The 15,459-nt window shown below is 47.6% G+C and overlaps 2 long non-coding RNA genes across 3 annotated transcripts in view; one reads left to right on the plus strand and one right to left on the minus strand.

Moving 5' to 3' along the window:
- The first annotated feature begins 274 nt into the window (after positions 1 to 274).
- LOC309521389 overlaps positions 275 to 15,459 on the plus strand; it is a 348,451-nt gene continuing 333,266 nt past the window's right edge. Inside the window, exon 1 of the long non-coding RNA XR_014214643.1 lies at positions 275 to 360. This is a non-coding gene — a long non-coding RNA (uncharacterized lncRNA). The remainder of the gene's footprint in view (positions 361 to 15,459) is intronic.
- Positions 1,700 to 8,690, minus strand: LOC309521395. 2 transcript variants are annotated; one of them, XR_014214652.1, is made up of 3 exons: positions 8,659 to 8,690; positions 8,498 to 8,567; positions 1,700 to 2,083 (listed from the first exon to the last, which is right to left on the minus strand). It is a non-coding gene; the product is annotated as an uncharacterized lncRNA (long non-coding RNA). The 2 variants fall into 2 exon arrangements; XR_014214653.1 differs by having other exon boundaries at positions 8,531 to 8,567; positions 8,659 to 8,689.

A 15,459-nucleotide genomic window follows, 5' to 3' on the forward strand; every position in this document is an offset into this window, starting at 1 on the left:
CAGCTCACAACAGGAGGGAGGGCACGAGTCAGGAGTGGCCACACCTCCATCAGGGAGCGAAGAAACGGTAAGACGGAAAGTGGAAGGTTGGGCGCGCGCGCCAAGTTCAAATGCACAGGAAAGTGACGCAGTAGGCAGCCCGGAGAGGTAGCCAGGTCCTAAAGCCCGGCGCAAGGAGACAGAAGGGTCCGGGGGGGGGTCGGCGTCGGAGGAGTCCCGGAGGGAGGAGACCCCGGGGGGCAGAGGGACCCAGAGGAGAACAGTCAGGCGGAAAAGGTGGAGCAGGGCTAGGATATTAAGTTGGTGCACAAGGGGCGGAGACTCAGATGGAGCTTCGCCGATCTAGACATAAGACGTAGAGTTGCACGCAGCAGCTTGAGAATGGAAACTGTAACTCAATAAAGACTTTACTTAATGATCGCTGGCTAGCGTGATCCTCTGTGAGCTAGGATCGGGGAGCAACTCTGACAATAGAGTTGGAAGAGACCACAAGGGCCATCGAGTCCAACCCCCTGCCAAGCAGGAAACACCATCAGAGCACTCCTGACATATGGTTGTCAAGCCTCTGCTTAAAGACCTCCAAAGTAGAAGACTCCACCACACTCCTGGGCAGCAAATTCCACTGTCAAACAGCTCTTCCTGTCAGGAAGTTCTTCCTAATGTTTAAGTGGAATCTTCTTTCTTGTAGTTTGGATCCATTGCTCCGTGTCCGCTTCTCTGGAGCAGCAGAAAACAACCTTTCTCCCTCCTCTATGTGACATCCTTTTATACATTTGAACATGGCTATCATATCACCCCTTAACCTCCTCTTCTCCAGGCTAAACATGCCCAGCTCCCTTAACCGTTCCTCATAAGGCATCGTTTCCAGGCCTTTGACCATTTTGGTTGCCCTCTTCTGGACACAGTAGTAGATAGGTAGCCGTGTTGGTCTGCCATAGTCAAAATAAAAAAAATTCCTTCCAGTAGCACCTTAAAGACCAACTAAGTTAGTTCTTGGTATGAGCTTTCGTGTGCATGTATCTGAAGAAGTGTGCATGCACACGAAAGCTCATACCAAGAACTAACTTAGTTGGTCTTTAAGGTGCTACTGGAAGGATTTTTTTTTATTTTCTCTTCTGGACACGTTACAGTTTGTCAGTGTCCTTCTTGAATTGTGGTGCCCAGAACTGGACACAGTACTCCAGGTGAGGTCTGACCAGAGCAGAATACAGTGGCACTATTACTTCCCTTGCTATACTCCTATTGATGAGGCCAAGAATTGCATTGGCTTTTTTAGCTGCCGTGTCACACTGTTGGCTCATGTCAAGTTTGTGGTAATGGAGGAGTGGTCTGCCCAAAGGAGAAGTGATAGATCCTTGTACAAAGGCAGTATGTCTCTGAATTCTAGTTGCTGGGGAGCAACAATTGGGGAGGGCTGTTGCTGGCTTTCCTGGAGGCATCTGATTGGCTACTGGAGGAAGAAAGGCTCTTGGCTTTTGGTCTGACCCAGCAGGAGGTTTCTTGGCTTCTTATAGCACATAATTTGTAAATCACATTTGCACCCCCAACCCCCCACCCCGGTTTTAGCCTTATTCACTTATTTGGTCTTCTGTTCTTGCTCAAATACTATGTGGTATCTGGCCGCCCTACTACAAAGTAGTACTACAAAATCACACATTACAAAGATCACTAATTTTCTATACTGTGTCTAGAGATTTATTTATTTGGAACATTTGTGCCTCGCTGTTCAGCCAACAAGACCACCAGACAACTTAAACGCAATCAAAGCAAGATGGTCCCTCCCCACAGGCAAAGGGGGCAGGGAGGGAAGAGGAATATCAAATCTCAGTCACAAATCACTAAACAGTTGTTCCTATGTTGACCAGCTGGCACAGTTCAGGGGCTGGAGGTGCCTGAAGGAGCTGGGCCTCCAGCAAAGCTCTCCCACTGATGGCTGCCCCAGATAACAGTTGTGGGGAGAGGAGGCCTGAGGGAGCTGTCCTGTCACAGCAGAGCCAGTGGAGGGAGCTCTGCTTCACAGCTCTCACGGAAGTACTGTAGTTTGGATACTACGGGCTCCTCTGCAAAGCTGAAAGCAATTGCTCTGTGAAATAAATAAAAAATTCAGCGTGTAGAAATCCTTTCACTATGTGTCTGTTTTGTATTTAAAGCTTCACAGCCACCAAGTGCTAATGAGCTTGAAGCATGCTACAAGTCTTTCATAACATTATTGATATAAGTAAAGAAACATCTCATGTGGGAAAAATAGACACAATGTTTCCTTAAGAATTAAAAATTCCAGCACTCTCCATATGCAGCAGAATGAGGTGGCCAAATGGACCATACTACTTCAAGATACAGGTGGGGAATAACACTTCTATGCGTAAAAACCAAAGCCTAGCACATCATAGAGAAGGTACTTGTCAATTAAAAAAGCTAGCCTTCCCCTTGCTTTGCTGGCTTTCTAGTTGCAGGGAACTTTTAGTGTGTGAAAGCAATTTTCCACAAACTCTTGCAGTTTATTCGACAGTTTCAGATGTCTTTGTGTTGTTGTAAACAAAATCTGCCCTTATTCCTTTATTGGAGAACCTTGTAGGTTCTCCATCGGCAGGAGAAAATAACAGAGGCCAACCAGAGAATATTGAGAAGCAAAGCAGCTAGTAAACCTGATCTTTATTAAACTGTTGCAACAGGGTGCTCCTCTCACACCCAGGAGAGGGGAGGAGGACCGCGAACAATGTGTGCTTGCCATTTTGAAATTCCCTGCCCTGGAGCTCAAGACCACCCCCACAAACATCATACCTACATCACAGAAAAGGGAAATTTCTACAATAGAAATTTGAATGTTGTTTTTCCTGTCTGCCAGGTTATCTGATAATGCCTTATCTGATTGCCTTTCCTGGTAGTCTGGCCATTCCTTTGAGATGGTAATTACCCAATTCCTGAGACAATGGGAAGCAAAGACAGACCACTGAATACATAACAGTGAAAATACATTATTCCTTTCCACTTGGGATAATCTTGCCATAAATGCCCAAAACTAGCCTGACTAAGGAGTGGTGGAGAGGTATACTTCTGAATATTCAATAATTCTATAACATTTGCAGTATCCTATTGAGGTCTGCTGCTTCACAACAACAAGCTGAAAGGATTTACTCTATGACTTTATACTTTCCTTAATGGTAAATATTAAGTAGGGTAGACAAATTGCAGCATTGAGCTATTGTAGTTCCCATGCCAATATTGTGTTGTTTAGTCGTTTAGTCGTGTCCGGCTCTTCGTGACCCCATGGACCAGAGCACGCCAGGCACTCCTGTCTTTCGCCATTTAAAATTCCTTCTTGCTCCCTGTCAGTGGAGGCTCATCCTTAAGGGGGACTGGGGCACTGCTCCACCAAGCTCAATTGCTTCTCTGCTGTCCTCCAACAGCCTGCTTCTTTCTTACATCCTCTCTAGGGTTGGCATGAGCAGTGAGCTCTTTCCTCCTCAGTCTCAGGCTGCCTTTGCAGAACTCAACGAGGGGAGAGGGGCATGCCCCACATGTCCAGGGGAGGAGAGGGGCAGGGAAGCTGATGCTCAGGCTCCTTGAGTGCGCCAGGTCAGACGTGACCCGGAGGCGGAGCTGCTGCTGTGACTGGGAGCGAGGTGCACTGCGGCCACCCACCCTCCGGCTCTCTTCCCTGGATCAGGCCTAACATAAGGACAGAACTCTGGCCAGCAGAAGCAAAGCAGCTTAGGTCAGCTCCTTCTCACACAGAGCCAGGCACCAATGAGGAAGCCTGCTTTGGGGGCACCTGTTTGTGCCCCCTGCCACAAATTTGTGCCCCCACGGCCCACACATGCTACACTGTAGTTGGCTTCATCCATGGGCGTAGCCAGCATTTTTGTTAGTGGGGGCAGGCCTTTTGTTAGGGGGTCAGAACCTCAGTTAGCTATGTATTTTTATTTATTTTTATTTAGTTGGCCCCCCTTGGCCACATCCATGGCTCCATCTATCATAACATTTTGGAAATGCCCTGACCCACCCACCCCAACACTGATGTTGATTTTCTGAGATATCAGGCGCTCAAGCACAAGATTCCACCTAAACATTAGGAAGAACTTCCTGACAGTAAGAGCTGTTTGACAGTGGAATTTGCTGCCAAGGAGTGTGGTGGAGTCTCCTTCTTTGGAGGTCTTTAAGCAGAGGCTTGACAACCATATGCCAGGAGTGCTCTGATGGTGTTTCCTGCTTGGCAGGGGGTTGGACTCGATGGCCCTTGTGGTCTCTTCCAACTCTATGATTCTATGATTCTAAGTCAAACATAAAGAATTGCTGCTGTTTCTTTTTGTGTAGCCTTAGACTGGAAATTTGCCTCAGTTTTTTATTCTCTAAGGAAGGTTCTGTAAAGTGCAGGATAATGTAGTAGCTCACAGCATGGCAGGATGATCCCAAGAAGCTCAGTTAGTTGGGGACATGGGCATAACCAGGGGGTGAAGCGGCCACCCCTAAATCAAGTAAATAAATAAAAATACAGAGAGTCTGATATTCCAGATGCAATCACACTTCTTCCTTAGGGCAGCCTCCTATTCATTTATTTCTTGTTGAAAGATAAAGAAGTGTTTTGCAGAAACTAGCAACAACCTTATATATCAAGAAGACACATGTAGTTCATAGTAACTGTCTTTCAGGGCAGTTTGTCTAGGAACAAAATCAAGTGTTGCTATGAACAATGACTAGTCACTAGAATAATAAAATGAAAGCTGGAGGTGGGGTTCGGGGTGGGGTTAGTCTTTCTTTAAACAAACATGTAAGTATGGATGCTAAGCAGAAGAAGAAGTAAGACAAGCGTTTCTGTGGGGGAGGGAGTTTATTGACTGCTCAGATATAAGACTCACAACATCATTTTATAACCAAAGAAAGTGCCTTTATGTGACCATTAAAACATCCATCCAGCTGGAAGTGTTGGGCGAGCCGACTGCATAATCAAAAACATCCATCCAGCTGGAAGTGTTGGGCGAGCCGACTGCATAATCAAAAAGGCCAGTAAGTTACTGTGAGACAAACAGAGGAAGCTGTGTTCCTTTTCAAATCTGTCTGTCAACAGTCACACACACCAAGCAAAAGCCACCCATAACAGACGTTTTCCTTGATAAATGGGAGAACTGTCTGATAATCAACAACCATATCATTTTATCCAGTAGTATTAGTTTGATCTGACGGAAACTGCACATTTCCCGAGAAGCACTGAAAGAATGCTTCATTTAACTACAAAACCCCAAATCTGGGATCCCATCACAACTGATATTTGGTAAAAGTTTTGCAGCAAAACCCCCACATTTTGTAACACCCCATAGAGTAATTGATACATCAAACCGGGGTTCATAATTAATATCCAAAACCCAACATTGTCCGGTTCACTCCAAACTGGTGCCAAAGTCTGGCAAAAGTTTTGTAGCATTTTGCCAGACATTGTAGAATTTTTTTAGCATTTTGCCCGACAAACCAAGTAAGTGACAGGGGTCATAAGGTCACCCCAAGACCCAACATTGCCTGATTCACTCCAAATCAAGGCCAAAGTCTGGCAAAATGTTTGCAGTAAAAACCGCATGTTTTGCAGTGCCCCCCCAAACGGAGTGGTTCCTAGCACATCAGGAGGAAGAGTCAAGACAACCAAAAGTGGATAAATAGGTTGTATTTATTAAATATAACAACTTGAGGATCGGCAAAACTAGTCAGATTCGACCAATGTAACCAAATCAAATTACTGGTAAGTCTGGGCAGGTGTGCTTGTTCACCTCCACCCACAAACACGCAAGTGCTCAAACAGAGCTCTTTGCAGATCCTTAAGAATCATGTCACAACCCAAATCAGAAAGATGCATACCACCAGGTCTATACAACTGTGGGGCACAGAACATAATTCTGCCATAAGGGATATAAGCACCCACACTTTCAAACACAAACATCGTTGTAGAATGATTAGCTTTATGTCTTGCCCATCCACCTTCTTAGGAAGGCTGCCCCCACTCCATAAGCACCTCTACAACATTCCAAACCAAACTATGATAAACTCAGGGATGAGGAAGCACAGCTGATATTTAGTGATCTCAACTGAATTTACCTCACCAGATTGTTATCCCCAAGATGGATGACCAGAATATCAGGGTTAGGGTTAGGGCTAGGGCAGGGGATAGGTGGACGTTCAGGGTTAGGGTTAGTGCCTGGGGTTTTTCCCCCCATGCTTTTTAAGCTTCTAATGATATTGCTTCATTTTTATGAGACTGGATAATTCCAAAAAGTAAGCAAACTACCTGAAACGTAGCAAAACTAAGAGAAATGTGAAAACCAAAAGTGAGATACCAGAAACCCAACAAGGAAGGAATTCATGAAAAAGGAAAATTGCCAGACAGAGACTTTAATCAAATCATTACCAAATTCACCAGAATCCCAAAACCAATTGAAAAGAAGCAGAAATGTGAGAAGCAGAAGAAATAGCACCAGAAACCCCCCAAAAGAGGGGAAAAGTAAATTGCGCAGAAACCCCAAAGCCAGTTAAACCTTAGTTTTGCATGGTGTGCGGGTGATTTTGCTTTTCCCTGAGATGTTTACTGCGTGAGTTTCTTGAATTTCTATTCAATTGGTTTTCTCATCTTTGGTGGATGTGGTTTGTTTCTGTTGTTTCTGGTTTGTTTTTGGGATTATGTTGAATTTTTTCTGTGGTTTTCGTTTCATAGATTCTTTTATATAAATTACAATTGTGAAATATACTCAGAGTCTTGTATGTATTTCATGCTCTTTATTGCCCCCCCCCCAACCTCAGGCTTTTATATACATTATTTACACAATGAGTCCCGTCTGACTAGCTAACTCTGCTTCCCTCTTGGAGCCTGATTGGCCTGCAGGAAAAGACCAATCAGTTGTTGCATTCTAGGATCCAAGGTTAGTACATAACAGATTGGGTGCTGGATTTATGGTGAGTTTGCTTCATTTCTAGGTTTTTGGGGTTTTGCACCTTTGAGAATATTAATTTGTATGAGATCTGATAATCCCAAGAATAAAAGGAAAACCACCAGAAATGAAGCAAAACCACCAGAAATGTCTAATGACCATTCCAACAATGAAGTCAACCACTAAAAACACAAAAACCTACTGAAAAGAAGCAGAAGAACCATGTAAAAGCAACATCAATGGAAACTGACAAAGAAGCCAACCAACCCCAAACAAAGCAGATTCACCAGAAACCCCCAAAGCATTCAAAAGTATTACCACCAGAATGCAAAAACAAGAAAACTTCTCAAAAGAAGCAATAAAGCAAAAGTCCAAAAAACAAGCTAAACCAATGGAAAAGAAATGAAGCCAGCTGCAAACGAAGCACATTCACCAGAAACCCAAGACTAAGTGAAAACTAATATGCTGTGTTGGTTAATTTCTGTTGCTTGAAGTGCTTTTGGACTCCCACAAATTGCATGCTTGTTGAGTTTCTGGTTTGGCTTTTTAAAAACTGGTTTCCAGTTTCTTGTGGCATTGCTTTGTAATTGGTGGCTTTACTGCTTTTTTGTTTTCTGCTGATTTGTTTAATTTGGGGTGGTTTTGCTTGTTTTTTGCATTTAATTGTTTTGCTTCTTTTACTTTGAATGGTTCTGTGGTTTTGGGTGAGATTGTTTCTTTTCCATTGATTTGGCTTGGTTTTCATGTCTCCTGGTTTTGCCTCATTTTGGGAATATTTCTTGGTTTTTGTGCTTCTGGTGGTATGTCTTCAATTTTTTTGCATAACCAAGCCAAAACACCAGAAACACAGAAACAAATCATAAAGAAGCAGAGCTACCAGAAATCCAAAGCAAATTAATCAGAAATCCAAACAACCTATGAAGATGAAGCAATACCAAAAGAAACACAAAAGCCAATTAAAAAACTGCTAAATGAAGCAACACCACAAGAAACAAAGAAAGCCTCATGACCTAACAAATGAAGCAATAACACAAAACACCACAAAAAGAAGCAAAGCGTTTAGGATTAGGTTTGGGTAAAGGTTAGGGTTACAGTGAGAGTTGGGTTTGAGTTGAATTAGGATTAGGAGTTAAAGTTGGGGTTGAGTTACGGTAAGAGAAGAACAGCAGAAGGAGAAATATAATTTTATTACTTAGGGTTAGGGTTAAATTAGGCTTAGGTTTAGACTGAGGCTTAGGTTTGGGTTAAGTTTAGGGTTAGAGTGAGGATTAGGTTTGAGTTAGGGTGAGCATTCGGGTTAAGGTTTGGTATTGGGTTGGATGTGAGTTAGGGTAAGAGAAGAACAGCAGCAGGAGCAATATAATTTTATTATTTATACTCCACCCAAGTCACTTGTGGCCGCTTTCAATAAAAGGTAAAAACATGAGCGCACTCTAAGTGAATGCTCATAAATGTAGAAACTCTTACTTCCCATAGAATTCCCAAAGAAGACCTGGGAATTGTAGCTCTGAGCTTCTTTGCAGAGGGTTGGACTAGATGACCCTTGGATGCTCCCTGTCTCACTCTCACTCACTCACTCACTCACTCACACACTCCTCCTCTCCTTTTCCTGGCAGTTTCACCTTTTTCTGCACTCCTAGCTCGGAAGGGCAGAAGAGGCTGTGCTACCGCGAGAGCAGGGGTACCGGAAAGAGATGCCACCGGAGGAGAGGCAAGAGGACAGGAAGGGGAGGGAAACGGGCGGAAGAACCTGTGCTACCGCCATGTTGGGCGAGGGCAGGGGTACCCGGAAGGAGGTGCCACCGGAGGAGAGGCAAGAGGACAGGAAGGGAGGGAAACGGGCGGAAGAGCCTGTGCTGCCGCCATCTTGGGCGAGGGCAGGGGTACCCGGAAGGAGGTGCCACCGGAGGAGAGGCAAGAGGACAGGAAGGGGAGGGAAACGGGCGGAAGAGCCTGTGCTGCCGCCATGTTGGGCGAGGGCAGGGGTACCCGGAAGGAGGTGCCACCGGAGGAAAGGCAAGAGGACAGGAAGGGGAGGGAAACGGGCGGAAGAACCTGTGCTGCCGCCATCTTGGGCGAGGGCAGGGGTATCCGGAAGAAGGTGCCACCGGAGGAGAGGCAAGAGGACAGGAAGGGGAGGGAAACGGGCGGAAGAGCCTGTGCTGCCGCCATCTTGGGCGAGGGCAGGGGTATCCGGAAGGAGGTGCCACCGGAGGAGAGGCAAGAGGACAGGAAGGGGAGGGAAACGGGCGGAAGAGGCGCTGCGACGTTGGGCCAGCCGAGACGTGCTGAGCCAGGCTGGCCCTCTCTCTTTCTCCCGCCCACTCTCTCTCGACCCCGCTCTCCCCAGGGGGCAGCCCCGCCCCCCGCCCCGCCCTCACCTGCCTTTCTCCCCCAGTGGCCTTCCTCTCGTGCCCCTTGGCGGAGGGATGGGGCGGGGGGGCCGCGGAAGTTTATATACAAGAATATACATACCTAGATATAGGTGTCCGTTTGTAAATATATAAAAATAAAACGGATATATGTATGTGTATATATGCAGTGCTTCTTTTCTATAAAAAAAAAGCAAAAAGGTCTTTTGGCTTCCATCTACATAGGAAGAAGATGAAAACGCTCTGATTGGGCTTATTTCAAATAAGTGTTTTTGGGGTTAGAATGCACATTCAACCAAAAATCGCAGAGCGAAATGTATGTTATCAGCCCAAATCAAGCATGGGTGTTTTGGTTCATCTCAATTGAAAGAGGGAGAATAAGCTTGGATTGCTCTTTAGGTGTTCATTCACCCACAAATAGGAAATCGAAGTATCATAAGCATAAACGCAAGACAGGTTGTTTTGGGTTCCGTCTACATAGAAAGAAGAATCTTGGATTTCGCTTATTAAAAAGTGTTAATGCACATTTACCCAAAAATCGCAAAGTGAATGCAATGCGACCAAAATAAAGAAACACCATATTTCCTCTTCCATATGCTTCTTCCAGAAGACTAATAAGCTTCGAGAGGGCTTATTTGAATTTGCATGGTGTTTTTTGGGTTTGCACTAGAATCACACAACCAAAGCAAAAAGAATGCATTCAACCAAAAATCGCAGTGAAATGTTTATTATCAGCCAAAATCAAACATAGGTGTTTAAGTTCATCTCAATAGAAAGAGAACGAATAAGCTTGGATTGCTCTTTCGGTGTTCATTCACCCACAAATAACAAAGCAAAGTGTAATAAGCCTAAAGAAAGCAAAACAGGTATTCGGTTCCATCTGCATAGAAAGAAGAATCTTGGTTTTCGCTTATTTGGAAGTCGTGTTCTTTGGTATTAATGCACTTTTACCCAGAAATCGCAAAGTGTATGTAATGAGACCAAAATAACAAAACGCCATATTTCCGCATCCATATGCGCAGAAAGAAGAGGAATGTTTCGATTGGGCTTATTTCAATTCATAGAATCATAGAATCATAGTTGGAATTTACATGGTGTTTTTTGGGTGAGCACCAGAATCACCCCCAAACAAAGCAATAAGGTGTTTTGCGTTCCATCTACGTAGAGAGAAGATGAAAACGCTCTGATTGGGCTTATTTCAAATAGCTGTTTTTGGGTTTAGAATGCACATTCAACCAAAAATCACAGAGCGAAATGTTTGTTATCAGCCCAAATCAAGCATAGGTGTTTTAGTTAATAGAAAGAGGACAAATAAGCTTGGATTGCTCTTTCGGTGTTCATTCTCCCACAAGCTGCAAAGCGAAGTGTCATAAGCATAAACAACGCAAAACAGGTTGTTTTGGTTTCCATCTACATAGAAAGAAGAATCTTGGATTTCGCTTATTTCAAAATCATGTTCTTTGGAGTTAATGCTCATTTACCCAGAAATCGCAGTGTATGTAATGAGACCAAAATAACAAAACGACATATTTCCGCTTCCATATGAGTAGAAAGAAGACGAATAAGCTTCGATTGAGCTTATTTCAATTCATAGAATCATAGAATCATATAGTTGGAATTAGCGTGGTGTTTTTTGGGTTTGCACCAGAATCACACAACCAAAGCAGAAAGGTCTTTTGGCTTCCATCTACATAGAAAGAAGAATCTTGGATTTCGCTTTTTTCAAAGTCATGTTCTTTGGTATTAATGCACTTTTATCCAGAAATCGCAAAGTGTATGTAATGAGACCAAAATATCAAAACGCCATATTTCCGCGTCCATTTGCGTAGAAAGAAGACGAATAAGTTTCGATTGGGCTTATTTCAATTCATAGAATCATAGAATCATAGTTGGAATTTACATAGTGTTTTTTGGGTGAGCACCAGAATCACCCCCAAACAAAGCAATAAGGTGTTTTGCGTTCCATCCACGTAGAAAGAAGATGAAAACGCTCTGTTTGGGCTTATTTCAAATAGCTGTTTTTGGGGTTAGAATGCACATTAAAAAATCACAGAACGAAATGTTTGTTATCAACTAAAACACCTAAAACTAAAAAAACTAAAACACCTAAAACCAAAAACAGCTATTTGAAATAAGCCCAATCAGAGCGTTTTCATCTTCTCTCTACGTAGATGGAACGCAAAACACCTTATTGCTTTGCTTCGGGGTGATTCTGGTTGTCAGAGTTGCTCCCCGATCCTAGCTCACAGAGGATCACGCTAGCCAGCGATCATTAAGTAAAAGTCTTTATTGAGTTACAGTTTCCATTCTCAAGCTGCTGCGTGCAACTCTACGTCTTATGGTTAGATCGGCGAAGCTCCGTCTGAGTCTCCGCCCCTTGTGCACCAACTTAATATCCTAGCCCTGCTCCACTTTCCGCCTGACTGTTCTCCTCTGGGTCCCTCTGCCCCCCGGGGTCTCCTCCCTCCGGGACTCCTCCGACGCCGACCCCCCGGACCCTTCTGTCTCCTTGCGCCGGGCTTTAGGACCTGGCTCCCTCTCCAGGCTGCCTACTGCGTCACTTTCCTGTGCATTTGAACTTGGCGCGCGCGCCCAACCTTCCACTTTCCGTCTGACCGTTTCTTCGCTCCCTGATGGAGGTGTGGCCACTCCTGGTTCTTCCTCCCTGCTCTCGTCGACGACGGTCACCTCCGCTTCCATCTCTGTGCCGCCGTGCTCGAAACCCGGGTCATCCCCGAAAACGTCCATGTCCGTCTCTCCCTCGCTTCCTCCTGGGGGCGTCGCTCGTCCTGGACCCTCCAGCCACTTCCTGCGCCACTGCTCCTCTGGTCTATCGTCCCACCAATACGAAGGTTCTGAGGCAGATCCCGAGGGTGACCCCTCCGGGGAACGTGCGTCGCGTGTCGGTTCCTCGTCCGAGTCGAACCCCCGGAACGTGCTGGCTGAAAGCGTGGGCGTGAAAAGCCAGTCGTCGAAAAAGTCTGCTGGCATGGGCCTGTGTGGGAAGAGGGCATGAAACTCTTCTTTGAGCAGAGGTTCGTCTAGAGCGTAGCCTGGCACCCAGCTGTTGGCACTGGCCGGGGTGCCCTCCTTGGCGAGAAAGTATTCTACCCCCTCTTCCCCCCATCTAGAGTCCAAAATCTCTGTGACTTCGTTGATGCGCTCCTCCTGTGCCACTCCCCCTTGCTCGGTTCTCTCTCGGAGTGGACTTGGTGCCGTGCCTGGTTCCTGAAATCTGTGAGGTGCCTTGTAGGGAGTGAGCACCGATCTGTGGAACACCGGATGCATCCTGGAACCCTCCGGAAGCGCCAGCCTGAAAGCCACCGGGTTGACCTGCTCTTTGACTTGGTAGGGCCCCAGTTGCTTATGCCCTCGTTTCTTCTTCGCCAACGACCTGGCCAGCACTGCGTGGGCTGCTAACCAGACCCAATCTCCCACATGGATCTCTTCGCCAACCCTTCTGTGTTTGTTCGCTTGTACCTTGTATGCGTGTTTGGCCAGCTCCAGGTGCCGCCGCAGCTGATCGTGGACCTCCTGCAACTCTGACGCGAACGCATCTGCTGTCTGCGGCTCCCCCTCCCCCATTCTTTCCAGTCCCGGGAAGGTTCTGGGGTGCCTCCCGTTGTTGGCGAAGAACGGCGTGACCCCCGTGGACACGTGCTTCGTGTTGTTGTAGGCGAACTCGGCGAGAGGCAGGTAATCCACCCACGTCGCAGGCTGTTGATTCGCATAACATCTCAGGTACTGCTGCATGATGGCATTGACCCGCTCCGCTTGCCCGTTGGTCTGCGGGTGTCTAGCCGACGCCAGGTTGATCTTGACGTTCAGGAAGCCCATCAGCTTCTGCCAGAAATTCGAGATGAACTGTCGCCCTCGGTCGGACAGAATAGACCGCGGCAGACCGTGAACCTTGAACACGTGGTCTATGAACAGTTTGGCGGTTTGTTCCGCCGTGGCCACCTTAGCACACGGAATGAAATGTGCCATCTTGGAGAACAAGTCCACCACCACCAGCACGGCCGTCTTGCCCCTCGAGCTGGGCAGATCCGTCACAAAGTCCAGGGCCACTCTCTCAGGTTGTGAGCTGCCAGCACTTGATCCCTGGCGCCCTTCCTCTTCCCTGCTCTCTGGCTGTGACGCTGGTCCCGATCTCCAACTGCTCCCCTCTGAGTCCCCTCTGGCTCTATCTTCCTGGGGTGTCCCCCTAGGCTCCCCCCTTGCCCTGGCCACTGGTGCTCCTTTCTGTGAATCTTCTGATTCACTGGAAAGACTCGGAGATCTCGGGTCGTCGTCATCACTCATCTTTTCTTCTGCCTCCTCCCCCTCGCTCTCTGTTTTAGACTAGGGGGACACCCCAGGAAGATAGAGCCAGAGGGGACTCAGAGGAGAGCAGTTGGAAATCGGGACCAGCGTCACCGCCAGAGAGTAGGAAAGAGGAAGAGCGCCAGGGATCAAGCGCTGGCAGCTCGCAACAGGAGGGAGGGCACGAGTCAGGAGTGGCCACACCTTCATCGGGGAGCGAAGTGACGGTTAGACGGAAAGTGGAAGGTTGGGCGCGCGCGCCAAGTTCAAATGCACAGGAAGGTGGCGCAGTAGGCAGCCCGGAAAGGGAGCCAGGTCCTAAAGCCCGGCGCAAGGAGACAGGAGAGTCAGGGGGGTCAGCGTCAGAAGAATCCCGGAAGGAAGAGACCCAGGGGGGCAGAGGGACCCAGAGGAGAACCGTCAGGCGGAAAAGGTGGAGCAGGGCTAGGATATTAAGTTGGTGCGCAAGGGGCGGAGACTCAGACGGAGCTTCGCCGATCTAAGCATAAGACGTAGGGTTGCACGCAGCAGCTTGAGAATGGAGACTGTAACTCAATAAAGACTTTTATTTAATGATCGCTGGCTGGCGTGATCCTCTGTGAGCTAGGATCTGGAAGTAACCCTGACAGTAAGCTCCGTCCCTTCAAATTGTGGGCATCCACGGCCTCGCGGAGAGGAGAGAAAGCGGGTGCCTACAAGAGAGCTCACGAACGGCAGACAACATGACGGCCGAACAGCAAATAACGGAACTCAGAGAAGCAGTTTCACGACTGACTGCCGAGGCGCTGGCGTCCAGGAAGAGAGAGGAGGAAGCAGCTGCCGCCTACAGGGATCTCCAGGTCAGGTTGGACGTGCTTACGAAGCAAGGGCAACAGACACCCAAACCAGAGGGGATTGGGCTGGGGAGACGCACAGGCGGTCTGGTCTCTCACTTCGATGGGAATTTGCAACAGTACCCCAACTTTAGAGCAGACGTAATGTGTGCACTGCAACTGCTGCACAAAGACTTTAGGGATGAACAAGAGAAAGTGGGGTTCGTCATGTCCCATTTGCATGGAGACGCTAAAGCATGGCTGCGCAATTTGTGGAGAGATAAGGATCCTGCGCTCCAAAATGCGGACGCCTTTATCAAAGCGATGGATGGCTGTTTTTTATCAAGCATTGACGTGGATATTGCCCGAAAGGAGGTGCATGGACTAAGGCAAGGGAGGGCCAGCGTAAGGCAGTATCATGCCCGCTTTTTCGCTTTGGTCAGTGCCCTGGAATGGGACAGAGATTCGGCTCCTGTCAGAGACCTTTTTTGGGAGGGCTTGCACAACTCGGTTAAAGATGAGATTGCGAGGGGCGAGAGACCCCGGACCACGCAGGAGATCGTTCAGAGGGCGCTGGCGGTGGGGGTGCGGCTGGAAGAACGTCCGTGGAGCAGGGACGAAGGGCGCAGCGGGCGCGAACCAGCCAGAGGCTCCTCCTTCCTTCCCAGAGAAGCAGCGCTTTCGCAATCCACGCCTCCAACAGGAGGAGGGGTGGAACCGATGGAGGTTGGGAGTGCAAGGGCTCAGTCAGCAGCCAGAGCCCTAGCACCGGCAGCAGTGAAAGCGAAGCCTCCTAGAGGGAACAGGAAGTGTTATATCTGCGAGGATCCAGGGCATATGGCAAAAGAGTGTCCCCGGAGGCTCCACAAGCACACTGCAGCCTCAGCAATGGTGACTGCAGCAACGCAGCACGGAGAACCACAGCAGGGAAACGACGATGTCTGGCTGGAGGAAGAGGCACTGGGGCCCAGCCAGACGTGTCAGTGAAGCAGTCCCCAGAGATTTTACCGCCCATGGACCCCCTCCCGCCCAAGCCAGTAGTGAGGCTCACCGCATCGCTCCAGC

The sequence above is a fragment of the Podarcis vaucheri genome, assembly GCF_965113315.1.
Source record: "Podarcis vaucheri genome assembly, chromosome: 16".
Classification (NCBI taxonomy): Eukaryota; Metazoa; Chordata; class Lepidosauria; order Squamata; family Lacertidae; genus Podarcis; species Podarcis vaucheri.